This window comes from Centrocercus urophasianus, unplaced genomic scaffold (assembly GCF_019232065.1).
Source record: "Centrocercus urophasianus isolate 14NV4802_14NV808 unplaced genomic scaffold, USGS_Curo_1.0 seq_19, whole genome shotgun sequence".
NCBI lineage: Eukaryota > Metazoa > Chordata > Aves > Galliformes > Phasianidae > Centrocercus > Centrocercus urophasianus.
The window spans coordinates 13,575,025-13,593,203 of record NW_024884744.1 but is presented as its reverse complement, the minus strand read 5'-3'; the positions used below and the strand labels follow the sequence as shown (position 1 = coordinate 13,593,203).

The following is an 18,179-nucleotide window of genomic DNA, read 5'->3' as shown; positions in this document are numbered from 1 at the left end:
CCTTGGTTCAACTATCTGTTTTGTATAGACACTGTGCTATTCAGAAAGAGGAGTAACCATAGATAAGCTGTCTTCTATAATAATATCTGTTGTGCAAACATAGCTTCATTGATTATTAATAATTGAATACCTCATTCCAAATGGTGCAATAAAAAAAAAATTCTTTAGTATTAAATATTTTAAGTGCTTTAGTCACAGGCAAATAATGTGTTGGAAATACTTTGTGTTGTTCTTCATTTTCTGTGCAGAGGATTAAGCTGAAAAAGAATTGTTCCTTTCTTTCCTTTTAAATTTGCTTTTCCAGTGTTTTATATTTATTTTTTTTCAAGAGGAAAAAAAAACCCAAAACCGTGAAAAAGAGCATCAGTGGATAATTCTGTTCACAGATTGTTGTGAATCTGTAATTGTCTGCCTTTGGGAGGAAGACTTTCTGCAAAATGGTGTAAAAGGAAATAAGCTGAATTCTGACTTGGGGTTTTAATTGAGAAGGATGATCCTGGAAGATTGTCAAAATCATGGGAGGTTGAGAGGAAAGATGATCATGTGGATCTGTCAGGGTGGTCTTAGGCTAAAATATTTATTAATTTAAGAAACTCGGGCAGAAAATTTGATTATGTCTAGATTTCAGCAACAGTGGTGTTGTTACAGCTAGGAGAGGCCTAATAGTGCTAGTGGCGTAGAGCATCGAGCTTGTGTCCTGAACTGCTTGACGTCTCACAGCCGTACAGATGCCACTTCACAGCCTCTCTGAGGCCATAAACCAGCACTCTGAGTTGGCTGTAGTTTTTCTAGCACGTAAATGACTTCTTCAATATACAGATGTTCCCATAAGGAAAGAAGTGATGTATAGACAGAATCAGAATTTAATGTGATGTTAGTCGTAAATCCTCTGTGGTATCAAATGTTGCAAGTCTGTGGTTTTCAAAATATATTGCAACACTGAGGTTTGTGAATTCAGGATATCATCTGTGCATAATATTTTGATACTTAGTTTTTGAACAGTTGTAGTGTCAATAAATCCCAGCAACATCTTTACCAGTGAGATGCTGTAATGTTAAGTGTTCCATGAATCATTGGAAGAAGCACATTAGTAGTTTGATAATGCACCATTTGGCACTGTATTCCAGAAGAAAATGAGTTAGTTTGACATTGTTGGTTTTCATTTTCTACAATTCTCTATTTCAGAACATGGATAATTTGTATTTGCACTGTGAAGAGGTAGAACAGAACAGATGTTATAAACGTATTTCTGTTAGCGTTTTTAGAGCATCTTTTAAAAAAATTAATTTCAGCTTCTTGTAAGGACTCTGTAAAGTGCAAGATTCTTTGCTTCTTCCTGTTACTGTAAAACTGTTTGTTATGCTTTCAGGAACGCAGTTACTTTTAACATCTTGTTTCACCTCAACAAAGCAAAGGCAGCAATCCTGAAAGGGGTATGCCTCCGATGAACTGTCTTAGTGAAGCCAATGATGCTACTTGTGTGAGTAAATTTCAGTGTTTGTGTGAGTTGGAAGAACTGAATCATTTTATAATAGAAGGATAGAATAGATGTTTACAATAGAAAATGGGGAATGAAGTTGTGGGAGGAGAATAATCTTGAGATTGTGAGATACTTCTGGCAAAAGTAAATTATGTAATTTGAAATTGCTTTTTTTCTTCAGGCTTTTTCCTCATTTGCCAGCTTTATGGCACCATGCTTGTCTGCCTCTTTTCCAGGCATATAAAATGCATTTCAAGTGTTAATCTAATCTGAAAAACTAAATTGTGAACTCTATTGGATTAAATGCCATCCCTCAAAGGCTACTGAGTACCCTGGTCACTCTGTAGTGACTGTTGTTACAGTGCTTTATAAGACAAGTGGTGCTGTCTTTCCTGCCCTGTTTTACATACTGCTGCTGTTAAAGTACCTGATAATTTTAATTGAAGCTGAAATGGGAGGTTCATAATAGCTTAAAGTCTTCTCTTATGTGAACATCTTGTGCATTACTCTGGCCAACTCTGAAGAAAGGCCACTAGCAAAGAGAATGTAAAAGGAAAAGCTTTCCACTGCATCTCAAGTCCAGACTTTCTTTGCTGCCCTCCCAGGTACCATTACCTCCACCAGTCTCACTGAGCTCAAAGAGACAAAATAAGTTTTAGTATTAACCTAATTAAGTCATTGTTCACTGAAGGGCAGTGAAGCTAGTGAAGGGTCTGGAGCACAAGTCTTACAGGGTGTGGCTCAGGGAACTGGTTTTGTTCAGTCTTAAGAAGAAGAGGCTCAAGGGAGACCTTATCGCTCTCTATATAACTCCCTGAAAGGAGGTTGTGGCAAGGTAGCTCCCAGGTAACAGCAATAGCACAAGAGGTACTGGCCTTCACTTGATTTAGATTAAGAACTAAGATCTCAGCAACTATAGCTCATAGCATGAGAGAACTGCTGTAGGTCCTGCCACTTAGGTTTGTTTGTGTGGAGTTCTCTGTTGTTTTTGTTTTGCTAAAAGAAAATTCTGGTTTTTTTCATGTGTCAAGCCATCAATTCTGAAATCTAGATAAAAGAAATAATTGACATTTTATGTTAGGAGGCGTATAAATTGTTATGGTTAAAGGTCATTCATGATCATTTCATTTTAGAGAGAACATTTTGAGTGTTGCACTATGATAGCCTTAGGGAGCTTCATTAGACACGTTAAAGAATGCATGGAGAGAAATTGAAGGCAAATGCAATTAAGCATTAGGTTATTTTTTTATAATTAGGCATTGCATTATTACAGCAAGTAATTTCAAACCCAGTATCTCACTTAAATTTGGCAATCTTACTGTTGCTTTGGGAAATTTTGGGTTTTTTTATTTGTTTTTTATTTTCTTAGCTTTGTTCAGGTTCAGACAGTTAATGCAAGTTTCTCATCAGTTAGCCCTTTTCAATTGCAGAAGTCTGAATAAATACTCAGTATTCATAAGGGAGGAGAAGTCTCTTAGGCATCTCTTGCTGTAAGAGAGGAGGAACAAAAACACAGGACTGTAACTGCAAGTACCTGGATCCATGGTAAATGGGCAGATAAATGGTGACATCTGTGCTGCACCATTCACATGCGTTTGTTTCTCTTGCATGATATTATATTGTTCTTAAATTTATTGCCACATCTGTATCCTCATCTGTTGTCTGCAGAAGGTTGGCACAGTTCTGAGTGAAGCCACTAACTTTCAGGGAAAGTTCACTCAGAATTGTGCCAACCTTCTGTAGATAAAAGGGAAAGTTAGTCCTCCAGCTTGGACAGACAGAATGTGCCACAAGACAAAACAGAAAAATGTTGTTAACAGCCTTTCAGTCTGCTCCAATAGGTGAAGGATTTTGTGGGGAAAAAAGCATAGGAAAAAAACATGAGTATCTCTGAAAGGGCATCTGGATATACTAGGTCTACTCCTTTCCCTCTGACATCTTTGGAGCAGCTAAAGTGGTTAAATCCTCCCTTTGCTATTGCCCAAGTGCTCGCACAATTGATTCTAGTAGTTGTTCTAGCCTGTTTGTGGTCTTTGTGTATGCTTTTCAATGCCTGAGCTTTGTTAGTAGGCCAACTCCTTTCAAGTGTTTTGGTTTCTGATTAATGTACATAAACAGGGTGCTATTACAACATTTGGTACAATGGCTTATGAGGAATGAAAATTTTCATTTTTCTTCAGTGCACAAACATTCCTTGAAGCTAAACATAACTAATTAATTTTGACATGTTTTATCAGAGCTGTTCTTTGCCAAGCCTACATGTTGGCCTATATGATTCATTCAGGTCGTTCTGACAGTTATATTGTGCAGAATGGAAAGATACAGCACGGCTGAACTCACACTGTACGCATATCCTAATGATGGGAGTTCCACATGGTGAATGTTCCGGTGATTCATGTTTTTATAAAGAATGCCAAAGGGATGACTCTGGATGTATCAGTTGTCATAACTTGTAGTTCACTTAACAATAGTGGAGTAACTGTTTAAAAAAGCAGCTATTGTACAGGAACGTTTAGCTAGGTTTGCTTTGCAAGGCTTCGTGCAAGCATGACATAGGATGTGCTAGACATGTCTCGTGACTTCTGAATTGCTGAGGTAAAAGTTCCACTGCAAGTAAGAACAGATTTGTTGAGTGGTCCTGTCAGCACACATTCACACGGAAATACATGCTGTTCTGACTGGATGTTCACACATGCTGTTCTGACTGGATACCTTTTGAACAATTATGAAAGCCAGTTATGAAAGCTTTCTTGTAACTGTGCTGCTAGCCTGCAGTACTCAGTTACACATCTCTCTGTGGAAATACCTTCCTAGAACTGCAATAAGCAAAATTGTTCCAGTCTCCTGGACTTCTCAAGAAGAGGCAAAGCGGAGTGTAGTCATCATAGTGGTTGTTTCTGAGGGCTTAGCCTGCTTCTGATGCCATCAGTGTGCAAGACAGATGTAATATGCAAGGATATGAAGGTGGAGAAAAATAAGATGGAAAAAAATGCCTGCTGCATCGGGTCAGTTCAGTCAAGCTGTTAGGAATACTTGTCCGTGTCAGATGGTTGTGGAGCTCTATCTTGGTATTTCTGTGATTAGAATAAAACCAGTGAGACAATGTGTGCTACAGTATCAAACGAGGAGGCCCTAGAGCATTCCAGGTGGTGTTCTTCTTTGTATGAAGGAATTAAGTTCATGATAAGAAGTATGGGTAATTTTTTTTCATGATCAGTAACAGTTACATGACATTCATCAAGAACAAGTAGCACCCATTATCAGTTTAGCCAGTTCCTTCTCATAAACTGGAGACATGTGCCTGATCTGTAAATAAGTCCAAAAGAATTTTGCTTCTGTTCCCAAGGCATAATATCAACAGGATATTGGGAAAAACAGGAGGTAGCTCTCAACTGACCTTATACAGAAAGACATTTGACAGAACAGTTAGACAGTGGCTGGTTTGTAGGTCTATTTTCTTCTGTACTCATTATGCAAGAACTATGAAGCTGGTCTGAAAGTAGCCTTTTGGCAGAGATGTTTATACTGACTAATATAGGAGAATTTTCTTTTAGTTGTTTTGAAGGTGTCTGTTTCCTCCCTCCTCTAGACTGATTTCTGTACTATCGCCCATTAATACTGGTATGTTAATGCATTTCTGGGGACAGGTAAGAGTCTATTTTTGACCACAAAACAATGTTGAATTCTCTTTAAAAGAATAAAAAAGAGATGCATTGAAAATCAACAGTTGACTCTTAGGACTGGTTCCATCCTAATATTAAGTGAAGTTTGAGAAGATCGGTGTAAGTAGCCTTCTACCTAGAATAACTGCAAAGGTTTGAATCTGGATGTTTGATGAAAACAGGCTAGCTGTGCTGCCACACCCCAGTCAAGACATAAGGTTTTGATTTCCCATGTTAGCATACTGAAAGTGAAAATGGTGCTCAATTCTGGAACCCGGCATCAAGTGAATAAGCTGTCAGAGCACACTTGCAAAAAGAATTGAAGCTGAAGGGTATAGCATTTTGAAGTACAAACTCTGAGAAGCCATGGAAGGTTTGTGTAATGACTAGATATTTATGCATCTAATGCTACTTAGATCTGATTCTATTTAAGAAACAGCAGCAACATTATCTCTCATTTTTAATTTAATAATTCTGTGTTCCTCAGTTCTGATATTTAGAAAAAATAATGCGACTTAAATGTGGGCAGCTGTTTTCCATAGCAGTACTGTACAAGTGTATCTTTTTATAATTATACAAATGGAAGAAGAAATTAGAAAATGTGCTTTGTACTAAGTGCTGTTTGTATGCTGCTCAGATAACATGATAATGATCCATTGTCTGACTCAGCCTAAGAACCACTAGTTCATCATGCTTTTCTTTTAAGAGAATAATGAGGATTCTCTGTTAAATCAAGCAATAAGTTGCTTTTCTGAATTTCCTCCAGGTGATCTTTCTCATTTTTGCAGCTCTGTAGTGGGCACATTTTTGCTTTTTCCTCATCTTTATGTGTCACTTGTGAATTAAAACATTATTTTGTTTTTGATGTGATTGAAAACATAGTGTCAGGCCTCCTAATTCATGAACCAATGCTAATCCAGAATCTGCTGCCCATGAGAACTAAGAGTGAATAAGTGTTCTTATATTCAGTCTCACTTCAGACTCCTGCCATTCTGGGCAGGGAAAGGGATAAAGAAATGGATAATCTCTTCACAGTTTTCCATATACTTTGTATAGAGAATAGTGGATCGAGTGTTTAAAACAAAGAAAGGAAGGAAACTTTGATTCCTTGCCAAACCTCCCTGTTACTTACCAGGCTTGTTTGTTTTGCTGCCAACAAGCAGTTTCCTCACCTTAAGCAGCTCCTTTTCATCTGTGAAATGAACAGCAGTGAGAGAAGCAGAATGGCACCACTGTAGGAACTTGCTTTAATTGACATAAGGACTGATTCCCTTCTGAATTTAAATAGGCACCAGCAGACACACAGCACTGCAGGTGTGGGCTATTCTCAGACCATCATTACTGTTTACTGTTTTTCTTCAAGTATGTAGAAGTTGTTTGTTTTGTGAGTGTTCATCTCCTACCACACAGAAGTTATTTAATTGGTTTTGCAGTTTTTTGAGGGGAGGAATTGTAATTAACTGAGTTTTATGTCTCCTCTGTCCCTGAATCTCAGGTGGCTCCTCTGTGGCCCTTGTTTTTACTGAATGGACTCAGAGAGAATTTGCTAATCAGGGTCCCAAGGAACTGCTGTTGCTCCAGACTGTAAGCTGTCGTTCCAGATTGACCACGATCTTGACATTATGTGGTAAATATTTTAAAATTAATTAAAGGCAGGATATGCAGGGCTTTAAATCTTTATTTGAATCAAGAATGGCAGCAAATGTTTTGTTCCTGCAATCTTCCGGTAAGGAAAAGGAATACAGACTCATTCTGTAAAAGCTATTATTTTAAGTGAACAATGAATTTTGTTTGACAATAGCAAGGGAGGAAATACTGTTTGAATCTTTTTAACAAGCTTGCAAATACAATCACATTTATAGTAAACCAGGAGAACAACCCTTTTTCTTTTCCCCTTCTATATATCTGCAGTTAATGCTTGAAGCAGCAGAAGTGATAGCTAACGAAGAAACTATATTTCAGACTTCAGCATATATCTTTGGGTCATGCAGATGACATGAAAGTAGATAGATGGTTGAGAACAAAACATTGCTCTTCCAACAGTAACCAAAAAACATTCAGGTAGTCTACATCCAAAGAGCTACAAACTGAACCATGCCCACCAAGTTAGCTGCAGTGAATGCTGTGTATTCACCCCTCAGAAGGACAGTTTCCCTCTGAAGTTCTTAGTTGCTCAGCGTATGATTTAAAGAGTACTGCAAAGCCCTTTGTACAGTTTCCTGCTTCTTGGGAAAATATAAATAGTTTTATCGACTCAAAGTGCTTATATATCGTATAAAGAAGGAAGGCAATGGAGAGAAAGATGGAGGGAGGGAGAAACTTGAACAGCTTGAGAGTGTAGTGTATGTGCTTGGTAGAACTCAGTAAAAAAAGTCTTTTTATTGCAAGAGTCTTTGTGGTCACAGATGCTTATCTGTATAATTCTAAGTGATGCCCTCAGATTTTTTAAGGCTGTTCTGCTGCTTCAAGTTCAGACAGCAGTGTTTTTGTTGTCTTTTTTCAGTGTCAACAATTCTTAAAGCAGGGAGAAATTCTATGGAAGAGGAGGTTTGAAAAATCATTTTTAACTGTACATTTGTGTTTAGGACTGCACATACCTTTAAGGATAGAAGTTCCTCTTGTATGAGCAACAGCCATGAGCTGAATTAATCTTCACATTTCCTTAGAAAAATGAGCTTTGTGAAAGAAGGATTTTAAAATTAATATGAATCTTAATTAGCTTATTGTCTCTAGAAACTGATTCATCATGTATGATTGGTATAGAATTTATTATTACAATGTATGTCCCACAATAAGTGGAAATCATCCCTCTAGGAAATAGCAGAGTATGTGTGTCAGGACAAAATTTTATCTTTATTGTCATTACAAAGTTAGAATACAAGATATTCTGTCTTTTTTTTTCTTTTTCCTGGAGTTTACAATCCTAGCCTTAAAAACAGGGAAAGGTTCTGTACAATTAAAGGACAATGGAGATCATATTTGATGATTCAGAAGATAAGCGGTGGTCAGGAATGTATCTCCTGGGTTTAGATTTTAAGTGTCTCTTACTGATCTTTTCCTGCTATGAAACTGTGCTGTTGAAGAAGAACTCAAATAATAAAGGATGTGCTAAAATAGAAAAAAAAAAAATGTAGCTGAAGAATTATGGTTAAATTAATTAGGAGTTATATATTGCTGGCAAGAGAAGATTTATAATCATACATCTCATGTATCATTCTTAGCTGATTGTTCTATATACCTATGAATATATATATAGTTGATAAATATATACATGATCTATCATATAACACTTTCAGCTGACAGACCCCTGAGTCATCAGAATTTCCACTGTCTTTATTTTACAGTGAGTGTGCTGGAAGAAACCTAAAGCTTCCCATCTTTAATTTGTATTTGATGCAAAATTTCAAACAAGAACGTGAGAGGTCTCTGCAGGGCAGAAAGCTGAGGCTCATCAGTGTAGTCTGATTGATAGGTTTGCAAAAGAACCCTCCTGCCCAGTGTATCCTACTGGGGGAATCCATCTACTCAATTTTGACTTCCTCTGAAGCAAGTGTCAGCAGTTTCATTATGTAATTTAGGGCTTCCTTTCAAGCTCCTATAGAAACACCTGTATATCTAGCTCTGGATCTGAGCCTTTTCTCTGCACTAAGCAACCCCTTTTGTTTGTTTCAGCTTTCCTGCCTGCTGCTCCCTGCTTGCTGTGCCTCTCTGAATGCTCTCCCACCCACTGCACCAGAGCTGCTTCTCCAGAAAGGTCACTGCTTCTCTCTGCAGCTTCCCTGTGCTCAGAAGGCCAAAGCCAGAATGGGGGAAAAGGTAGTCTGCCACCCTGCTTCCCACTCCAGTTGGGTGGAATGCATATGTAGAGTAAGGCTGAAACAAATCAGTGCAGTCTTTGTCCCATTGTAGTTATCGTTAGCTCCAATGTTATTTTTGCACCAGTATTTTAATCACAGGATAAGAAATCTGTTCACAATGTAATTAAAATGTAAAGATGATAAATATATATATATACAATTTTGTAAAGAAATACCCGGCAGGAGATTAAAATTACATCACTGTTTTTGCAGCAAGATAAAAACATCTGCAAAGTTCATGGCTAGAATTGCTGTGAGAATAGGTGCTGTGTCTTAATTGTACAAAAATGGCACTAATGGCAAAACCTGAATCATGACTGGCTTCCCCTAAATCTAGAATTTCTCAAGTCTGTGTTAAAGAACACAACTTAGGAACAAATACTGACTGTTCCCTTTGCAGCGTAATGACAGTTCATCCTCTCAGTTTCCAGTTTGGCTTATTTGTCTTCTAGTTTACTTTAAGGGTATGTTACCTGTAGATAAGCATATTTAGATAAGGTGAACCTCTCAATCATTTTAATTCTCAAGGATTAAATGAGGAAGTTTAGTTTAATGGAAAAATTTGAAGCTAAGTCTTCTTCTAAGAATGATTTAAAATATCAGAATATCTGTGAATGAGATAAAGCTTGTATATAGCTGGTCTGCACTGTGGGTATTGATGTAATGACTTAGGATGCTAACAAAAATCTGATCTGATCTCTGCTAACAAAAATCAGATCTCAAAATCTGATTGAGATCAGATTTAGTAGTTTAAAATTAACAAAGGAAAGGAGACTGCACAGGTATACTTGTATTTTATAGGGTAGATATTTAGTATTTTAAATATTTGAATTTAAGAAATCTGCTGTACAGCATACATGGTGTTAAGAAAATGAATTCTTGCCTGTTGTCCTCCAAAACAAACTATGCAAATACCATTTCCTCTTCAGTGACAGCAGTGTTTTAAATAGGGTTAACACTGTTGGTTTTTTTTTTCAGCTGCCACAACAGGGCAGCAGCAGTGATTCCTCTCTACTAATGGTCTTAGTAACCTCTTTGTATGTGCCGAATTTCAATAGTCCAGTTTGGCCTGAGGAGCAAGGGTAATAGCTTTACAGCAGCCTTAAAACTATAGCTGTGTTCAGTGCAGTAGTCAGCTATGCTCAGTATATTAAATACTGAGAAAACAGCAGCAGTCTTTATAGCACATACAACATGCGGTTCCTTCATCAGATCCATAAATTCTCCTCCACACAGAGTAAAACTGCCTTGAGATTTCTGCCAGAAGTCAGAACCAAGATGACTGTAAGTACTTTACTTTATTTGTACTTAGGCATTATTAAAAAAAATCAATTTCTGTGTTCTCAAATTTGTTAAAAAGTAGCTCTTATATATATAATCAATATGTCTTGAACTCAGTGTTATAATATGCAATTATGTTTGCACAGGTCTGCAGATGAGTTTTTATTTTAAGTTCTGTTTATCATATAAATAAAAAATGAAGACTGATGGTGTTACAAGAACCAAGTACTCATTACAATTACAGCTGGAGAAAATGGCAAGAAAAATGGATGTAGAATATTTCTTTTCTATTTTAATACACAGTTTTTTAAAGGTTTTATTTTCTCATAGGCTCTGTGGCTATAACAGACTGCATTTTGACAGGCTTTTCTTTCACTTTTTCAGTGGACTAAACCCTGCTCCTCCTACTCAAAAACTATTCCTGTATGGGTGGTATCCCAGGAGGAGGCACAGGAGAACAGAATGAGGAGCATGCACAATTATATGAGCACTTCAGTGTGGATTTTTGTTTTAATCTTTAATAGGAATCTGGAAAACAAACAAACAAAAAACTATCTGAGCCAGTATGTATTCAAAAATCTACATTTTACTGTCATCTGGTAAATAATACTGTTGTCCCCAGAGTGGAGATCAGCAAAAATTCATGGTTTAGGTTCATTTTTCTTTCAAAGGAGTTGGAGGCAAAATGAACATTTGTAGATTGTGTTATGGAGGCCTGCTGTATGTGCTTGTTCTAATGTGAGAGAAATTGGAAAATACAATTTAAAAATAATTTTGAAACTTTATTGTTGGTGGTACTTTTGGGAAAATCCAGTAGCTTTTACTGGGAATTAGATTTACAGGAGCCTGCAGAATTAAGAAAAAATGGGTATATAGAGCTCATGTAGCCTTGATCCTCTTTTAGTCCTTTAGTATTTGTTTATAAAACTGTATTACAGATGACAAAGTGTATCTTCTGCTCTTTCAGAACTACAGGTAGCTAACATATTTGCAATTGAGTATTTTGGTTTTTATAATTTTGTTTAAAATTATTTAATACTTTGCTGTAGGACTAGTAGAATCTTAGAAAAATGCTGTGAAAAGCCAGACTGCAAATGGAGTGAGCAATGATGGAATTCCCACACATTTGGACTGGTAAAAAGTAAAATTAATAACAATTATAACTGTCATTTTTCATTCTCAAAAGTTCTCTTTTTTCCAGCTTCCTCTTATGTAATCATAAAGATACACAGATTGACTCTGGCATAAAAGTTGACATTGTCTCGGTTTGTAAATCTTGTGACTTTGTGTGGGCATTCGATGACTGCTCTTACTATAGGCCTACTCCCAGTGATCAAATCCATAGAGAAACAGGTGGGTGCAGGACACCACTGAAAGAACGCTGAACATCTTCACTGTCGTTTATGGTTAAAGAGAGATGAAGGTGGTTTGCCTCTTAGCAAATGTAGCTCTTGTGGAGTGGCAGAAAAATGTATGAAGAGTTAGTAAATAACCCCAGATGAATACATTAGTCAAGAGCTGTTCCTATATACCAACTTGTCAAGTATTTTTTTTTTTTGGTTCAGTTTGATGCAGCCATCACATGTAATATATGCTATTTTGATTAGGAAGTAAAATGAAACATAATCCTAAATAAGTAGCTTATAATATGTCTTAACAGTTAAAGGCAGTGGTTTATATAACACGGTGAACTTTCTGCTCAGCAATACATAAAAGCTAGCTTGCTCTATTTTTCTAGCTGATGTATGCTCAGCACTAATAATAGGCCTTACGAATCACAAGCATTCATTAAGTGAGCCAACAGATGTTTTAAAGAGACAATAGTTGAGATCTAGACTGTTTGAAGTGAACAAGTAGATGTTGTTAAAAATAGTGAATCTTTACAAAATGTTACAGTAACGTGTTGCTTAACATTGAAGATGCAAAACCAGTATGTTAATCAGTGGATTAGTGAAAACATCTTTTGAGACCAAACTTAAACCTGTCTTCTTGGTTTTGAAATGAATTTGGAATGCTTGACTTTCTCATGATTGCCCCAAGGGAAAATAGGACAGTTTGTTTGTTTGTTTTCTCAGGAAGGCACAGTTTAGACATAGCATTTGGTTTTCAATGTAGAGCTGTTTTGCACTTAGTTATCCAGCTGGCTTGTTAAGGGTACAATTAAATAAATGATTTGCTCTGGATCACTAAGTGAATCAGTGACTTGACTGGGAGAAAAAAATTGGACTGGGAAAACTGAAAATACCAGTTCCCATTGCAGAACAGTTTCTCAGTAGCACTTAAGTAAATTAGAGGGATAACTTATTGTATTTCACAGTCATCCACACAAACCACCAGCAATGTGTAGACTAAGTTCCCATTGGTAGAGAAATGTGGATGCAGAAGGAGAACTGAATGAAGTTAACTCTTCATGTGACAGATGTCTGAACAGATTTATCAGACCAAGAACAGATGATAAATCAAAATTTATTTTTTAAAGCTATTTGTTTTTGTAGATATCACTGCTAGGGGAAAGTTCAACTGAATAATGAATCTTTCATGTTTAGCTTTATTTTACTAGCCTAGTAAAATTGTGTAAAAAGTAAAAAGTAAATTGTGAATTGCAATTCTAGGACTTTTCTCATTTATAATGATTCAACTTGGTGTGGGTTTTGATTTTGGGTTGGCTTTTTGCTTAATTAGTTTTTCCTATTTTTGGCAGCGTGAAGTTTTGTCAATACTATCATGCTGGTATGATGACACTGATTTTTTTTTTTCCAATAGGTTTAATTAATGCAAATGGCTTTTGCCTGTTGCATGCATAGATTGCTGGTTGCAATAATAAGATGTCATCTTCAGTGATGACAGAAGGCAATCAGGCATGCACATGGGCTCATAATTAACATCACAGATTTTGCTGGTAGTGTTTAGTGGTAGTAAATGAATAGTGAAAATTAGCATATTCTGATTTGATTTCAGGGGCAGGATGTGAATGCACTCCAGTGAGGATAAAGGCTCCTGCAACAGGTTTCAAACCTCTCCTTTCTTCCAGATCACAGCTCTCTTCTTCAGGCCTCTCACTCCCTCCAGCATTATTTTTCCACCAGTTTTTCATCTTCCTGGCCTCCCCATTTCTTCAGGCTCAGTCTCCTGGCTAGGCCAGTGCTGGCTTTCTCCTTGGCTTGCTGCCTGAGTCCCCTGCTGAACTCAGGATGTGGTTCTGCCAATCTAATTGTGGGCTGCTACTGAAAGAAGTACTCTCATTCCTCTGACTGTCTCCCCTGGTCTCCCTTGTGAGCTGAGTCAGGGAAGTAAACTTGTATGATTATATGACTGATTGTCTTTCAGATCAGCTTTCTTAGTCACTTCATGGTGTAAAATGAATAATGCTAAAAATTACAGCCAGGGTTGGAGGGGAGAGTGCAATAAGGTGAGAATGGACCATCTCTTTCAGCAGCACTTCACAACTAAAGTGAGTTTCATCATAAAACTTTATTTTCAGCTCCAAACTCCTTAGTGTGTCTTTCATTGTGTGTTTCATCTCCGCTCTGTATCCCCTCCTCTTCAGACTCTTGATTTGTCCTTGTCCTTTTTGCTTCTGTCTCATTTGTGGACCAGCTGATGCCAGCCATCTCACCCTACATCTTTTTCTGCCTCAGTCCTTCACTGGTCTCCTGCAGCAGACACTGTGTCTTCTCACCAGCATGGCCCATGGTCCATCACTCGATTACTGTTGGGAAAGTATTTGCTGAAAGTGGGAGAAAATTTGGCAGTTAAGACCTTATTTTTATAAACTTTTCTCAAGCCATTTTTAAGAGGCTCTTCTACTTAGCTATGAAAAAGCATCTGAAATTTGACTGCTTGTGCTATAAAATGGTCAAAATTCATGTCCTAGTAGATATGAAATTCCTACCAACTGAGCTTTCCTCATTTCAAGCTGTTTGTGTTAAAAATAAGCTGTGAAATAGTTTTCAACAATAGTTTGAGAGGTTTTTTTTCCCCAACTGTAAACAAATGCTGAATATCTGGGCAACAGTCTCCTTTGCGTAATGCAAGTCAGCTCCCATTGACTTCACAGGAGTTATATATGAGAGCAGAATCTTGTCTCTGTGAATAAAGGAGTTTTTTCAACAGTGAGGGGGCTCTGCACAATGAATGCATTTTTACCAGCCCTTTCTGATTCACTGGCAAAGTACCAAACACAAGAACTGTTTCTGTAGTCTTTTTGCTCTCACAATGACCGACATTTTCTTTTTCATTTTTAGTGGGAAGTCTTTTGTGTTGGTTTTTTTTTTCCTCGTGAAAGTTTGTCTTATGTTTCTTGCTATTTTGTACAATGGAGTAGAGTATTTCTCAGTCATAGTATTTTTGAAATCGGTTCCCTCTCTGACTTTGTCAAATACTAGTTCTTGTTTTATTCTACCTAAGGGCAAAGAAGCAGGTTTGGGTCTGACTTAAGGATGCATCTCTTGCAGTTCAAACACTGGAACTGAACTGGACGGACTCCTGTGCAAGTTATAGTAGCCATCACTTGCCAATGTTGTGTCTGGGGGTCATACACCCTAGGCACACAACTGGAGAAGTGGATGGCTTTGAAGTTATCAGGAACTGTCTGATGGACCTTTAATAACACAAAATACATTTATTGCGTGCCCTCTGTAGTGTCTTCTCTACTATAGCAAATGTGATTCCTTTTGTATTTTATTTTCTCCCTAGACTTGTGCCTGACAATTAGAAAAATAACTCAGCAGATATCTTCAAATGTTGGAATTCTTGGTGTTATTTTCCATTTTTAATGTAATCATACATTATTCTCTTAGTAGGTCAAAGTGGTTTTCTTCCCATTGTACTTGTGAGAACATGTATTACTAATTATACTGTTAAAAGATCAGATGTCTAGATAAAACTGCCCTTCCAGAGAAATAGTGAACTGAGGACCATTCCTAGAGCTGACTGCTCTGTGAGGCAGTGAGTGTAAGCAGTAAGAGACCCCAAACCCGACAGTCACAGAATATCCATATTCAGAACAACCAGTGTTAATTGTTCATTTCTCTCTGTGTAATGCAACCAAGTATTTCAGCACCCATCTGACTGAACATGGGCAAACTGTGGACAGAAGAGGCCATCAGTGTTGTATTCTGAACTGTGTCTGCAAGTAGGTGATACTGCTTTTGACCTGGAATGGTGGGCTGTGGTGAGGTTTGATGTTATGCAAAGTCTTGCTGTATGCTTGTACACAACTGGATTTCTTCAAAAGCTGAATCAAAACCTGTCCTGGAAAAAGCTATTTAATCTCATGTTCAAAGCCAAGCAAAGGTATACCCAGTATCTCTCCTGATATAAGCTATGTAAATATTTAATTGCCCTCACAGTCAGGAAATGTCAACATTGGGTTTGTCTAGCTACAGTTTCCAACAAATGGATACCATTCTGCCTTTGTCAGCAAGGTTGAAAAGGTCATACTGTTGAGGTCTCTTTTCCATGTATAAACATCTGTTCAAAGTAATCAAGCCCCCTGTCAGTTTTATTTATTTCAGACGCCAAATAAGCAGAAATATGTAAACTCTGTATTGTGAAGGCTTGTTTTCTGCTCCCTGGATCATTTTTCAGCACTCTTCCTCATCACTAATATTTCAGTTTTCCTCCAAGTATAAACATCAGAGGTGTGTGCAGTTTTTTTGTTGTGTTTCTTCACCAGTGTGTGCATAGAGATCTAATAGAGAAGGCATTTGTCATACACACCGGATTGCATTGGTTCTTTTTGCATCAGCATTATTTGTGCTTGGCTGAACCAATGATTCCCCAAGTCTTTATCTGGGCCGCTCTTCATGCAACCATACCCCACGTGTTCCTTACATGTCTGCTTGCATCTGTGTAGATGTATTGGATTTAACCATATGACTCAGATAAGTCTGTAAAAATAGTCTTTCCTTCTCATTTATTACTGCACTGATCTTTTTGTCCTTACTAAACATTACCTCTGTAAGCCTTTATATAACCACCTGGGCTGTTACAGTTTTGGAATCAGCATCCTAAAGGATGCCACCAGAAATGCATCAGTTCAGTGATATCTTGCCAGTGACAACAGCATTTTGAAATGTCAGCGAGCTAGTTTTTAGGGTGGTTATTCCTATATAAATCAAGGGTTTGGAATCAAAATGTCTTATGGCACTAAACCAATGGCTTGCAGAAGTCCAAGTTTAAAATGGAAGTGCAATTAGTTTTATCAGCTAAAGATTCAATTATTTAAAAATAAAGATCTTTGTTTCTACTTGTCAGAGCCCTGAGCACACTAATGGGCAGTAATTGCCCCCACCAGCCTCCATTGGCCTTTACGCCCATGGCCCAGGAGCCCCATTTCACTCAGATGGGGCTGCCAGGGAAGCACTTTCCCCAGCCCAGCCTGTACTGGCTACAGCCATGCTGCTGCTCAGTGCCAGGGGCTGCGTGCCCTGGGCTCTCTGGGCCCCGTGCTGCCCCACTGCCCCCCCAGCTTCAGGGTGCCTGTGGCTGCCCTCCCCAGGGGCTGCTGGCCTGCACTGCACACCAGCCCGTTGTGTGTAAGAGATGATGTAGGTCTGGGAAGGGTCAGTATCTAGCTAATGACTTTATATTTCCATGTGCCAAAATATTTACCCTTTTGCCTTTCAGGAAGAGTTTGTGGTGGCTGTGAGGACCGCTGCTCCATCCAGATCAGGCTGGGATGTATGAGGCTGCTGAGTAGTGGTGACCTCAGTGAGCTGGAGCACATAAGGATTGCTATTTTAAAAAGTTATGGTGGTTGGGGGATGTTAGTTCCTCTGAAATCCAGTTTTAGCTTTTATGTGATGTTTTGTAAAGATTAACATGTTTAAATTGATGTTTCTTTGTACACTGTACAATATGATCACTCCTGATGTTTTATCTGAACCACCTCCCCCCAGACTCCGAGCCCAGTAAATCCGAACGCTCATCAGCGCGGTATGGTGCTCTGTCCACATCACGGTTCAGTGTGGTGCTCCATCCAGAAAGAAGGCTGTGGGCACCAGCTGCGGACATTCTTTAGGAGTGCAGAAAAAGCCTATTTGAAAAACTGGGAAAAATAACTTGGCAAAGCAGTTGTTAGAATGGGATAACTGACTGACGTTCAGTCTCCTGCTTGTGACATTTAGAGGAAAGAAGAGGAATGGGGATGACTTATTTTTGTTCTGAACAAGGAGTATTTAGCTGTGCAGTGTGAAGGAGAGTAAGTGATGAGTGATGCGTTGTTATTTTTCTGCTGGTTTTTTTTTTTTATGGCTAATGGAATGATTTACTGTAGCAGAAGAGAATACTGGAATCCAACAGGATGCAAATCACTTTATAATATGCTTTATGGCATGAACTATGCTGCAAACGTTACGGAGATTTGAAGTAACTGTGCCGATAAATACTTAATTCTCCCTGTTAAGACCTCTTAGTGTTTACTTCTGAAAGATGCAGTCTGAGCCCTGCGCTCAGGTTTCGTCCCCGGCTCAGTGGCCACCTTTATGCCGGCTGTGGTGCCGCAGCTCCGTGGGGCTCTGCCAGCCCCCACCTCGCGCTGTGATTTGCGCCGAGCACGGAGCTGGGGCTGTGCAGCGGGGCAAAGGGGCTCGGAGCTCCGCTTTCTGCCGGGAGATGGAGAACGCTTTGTGCCCTTTGAGTCGAGGGCTGTGCCATCAGATGAGTTTTTGGAGGTCTTACGCTCCAGGAAGCCGTGTTATCGATACATCTCGTGCGATTCCTTGCTTAAGCGTGCTGCGTTCTTTTACCGAGGCCCTCGGCACCGTGGCTCGCTTAAGCGAAGTTCCAAGGCGTGAAGGCCGGCCCGGAGTGCCGTAGGTGCGGGGCGCCGCTCGTCGCCCCGGTGCAGTTGCGCCGCGGCACCTCGTCGGTCTGTGGGGGAGAGGCGCCCCCCCC

General features: G+C 38.7%; 1 long non-coding RNA gene across 3 annotated transcripts; it reads left to right on the top strand.

The window, feature by feature from the left end:
* The first annotated feature begins 290 nt into the window (after positions 1-290).
* On the top strand, positions 291-17,659 carry LOC122161210. Of its 3 annotated transcripts, none has more exons than XR_006169124.1 (5): positions 291-1,480; positions 6,638-6,769; positions 8,815-10,283; positions 10,665-15,414; positions 16,911-17,659. It is a non-coding gene; the product is annotated as an uncharacterized LOC122161210 (long non-coding RNA). The 3 variants fall into 3 exon arrangements; XR_006169123.1 differs by lacking the exon at positions 16,911-17,659 and having other exon boundaries at positions 8,815-8,958; positions 10,236-10,283; positions 10,665-15,765; XR_006169122.1 differs by lacking the exon at positions 16,911-17,659 and having other exon boundaries at positions 10,665-15,765.
* The last annotated feature ends 520 nt before the right edge of the window (positions 17,660-18,179 follow it).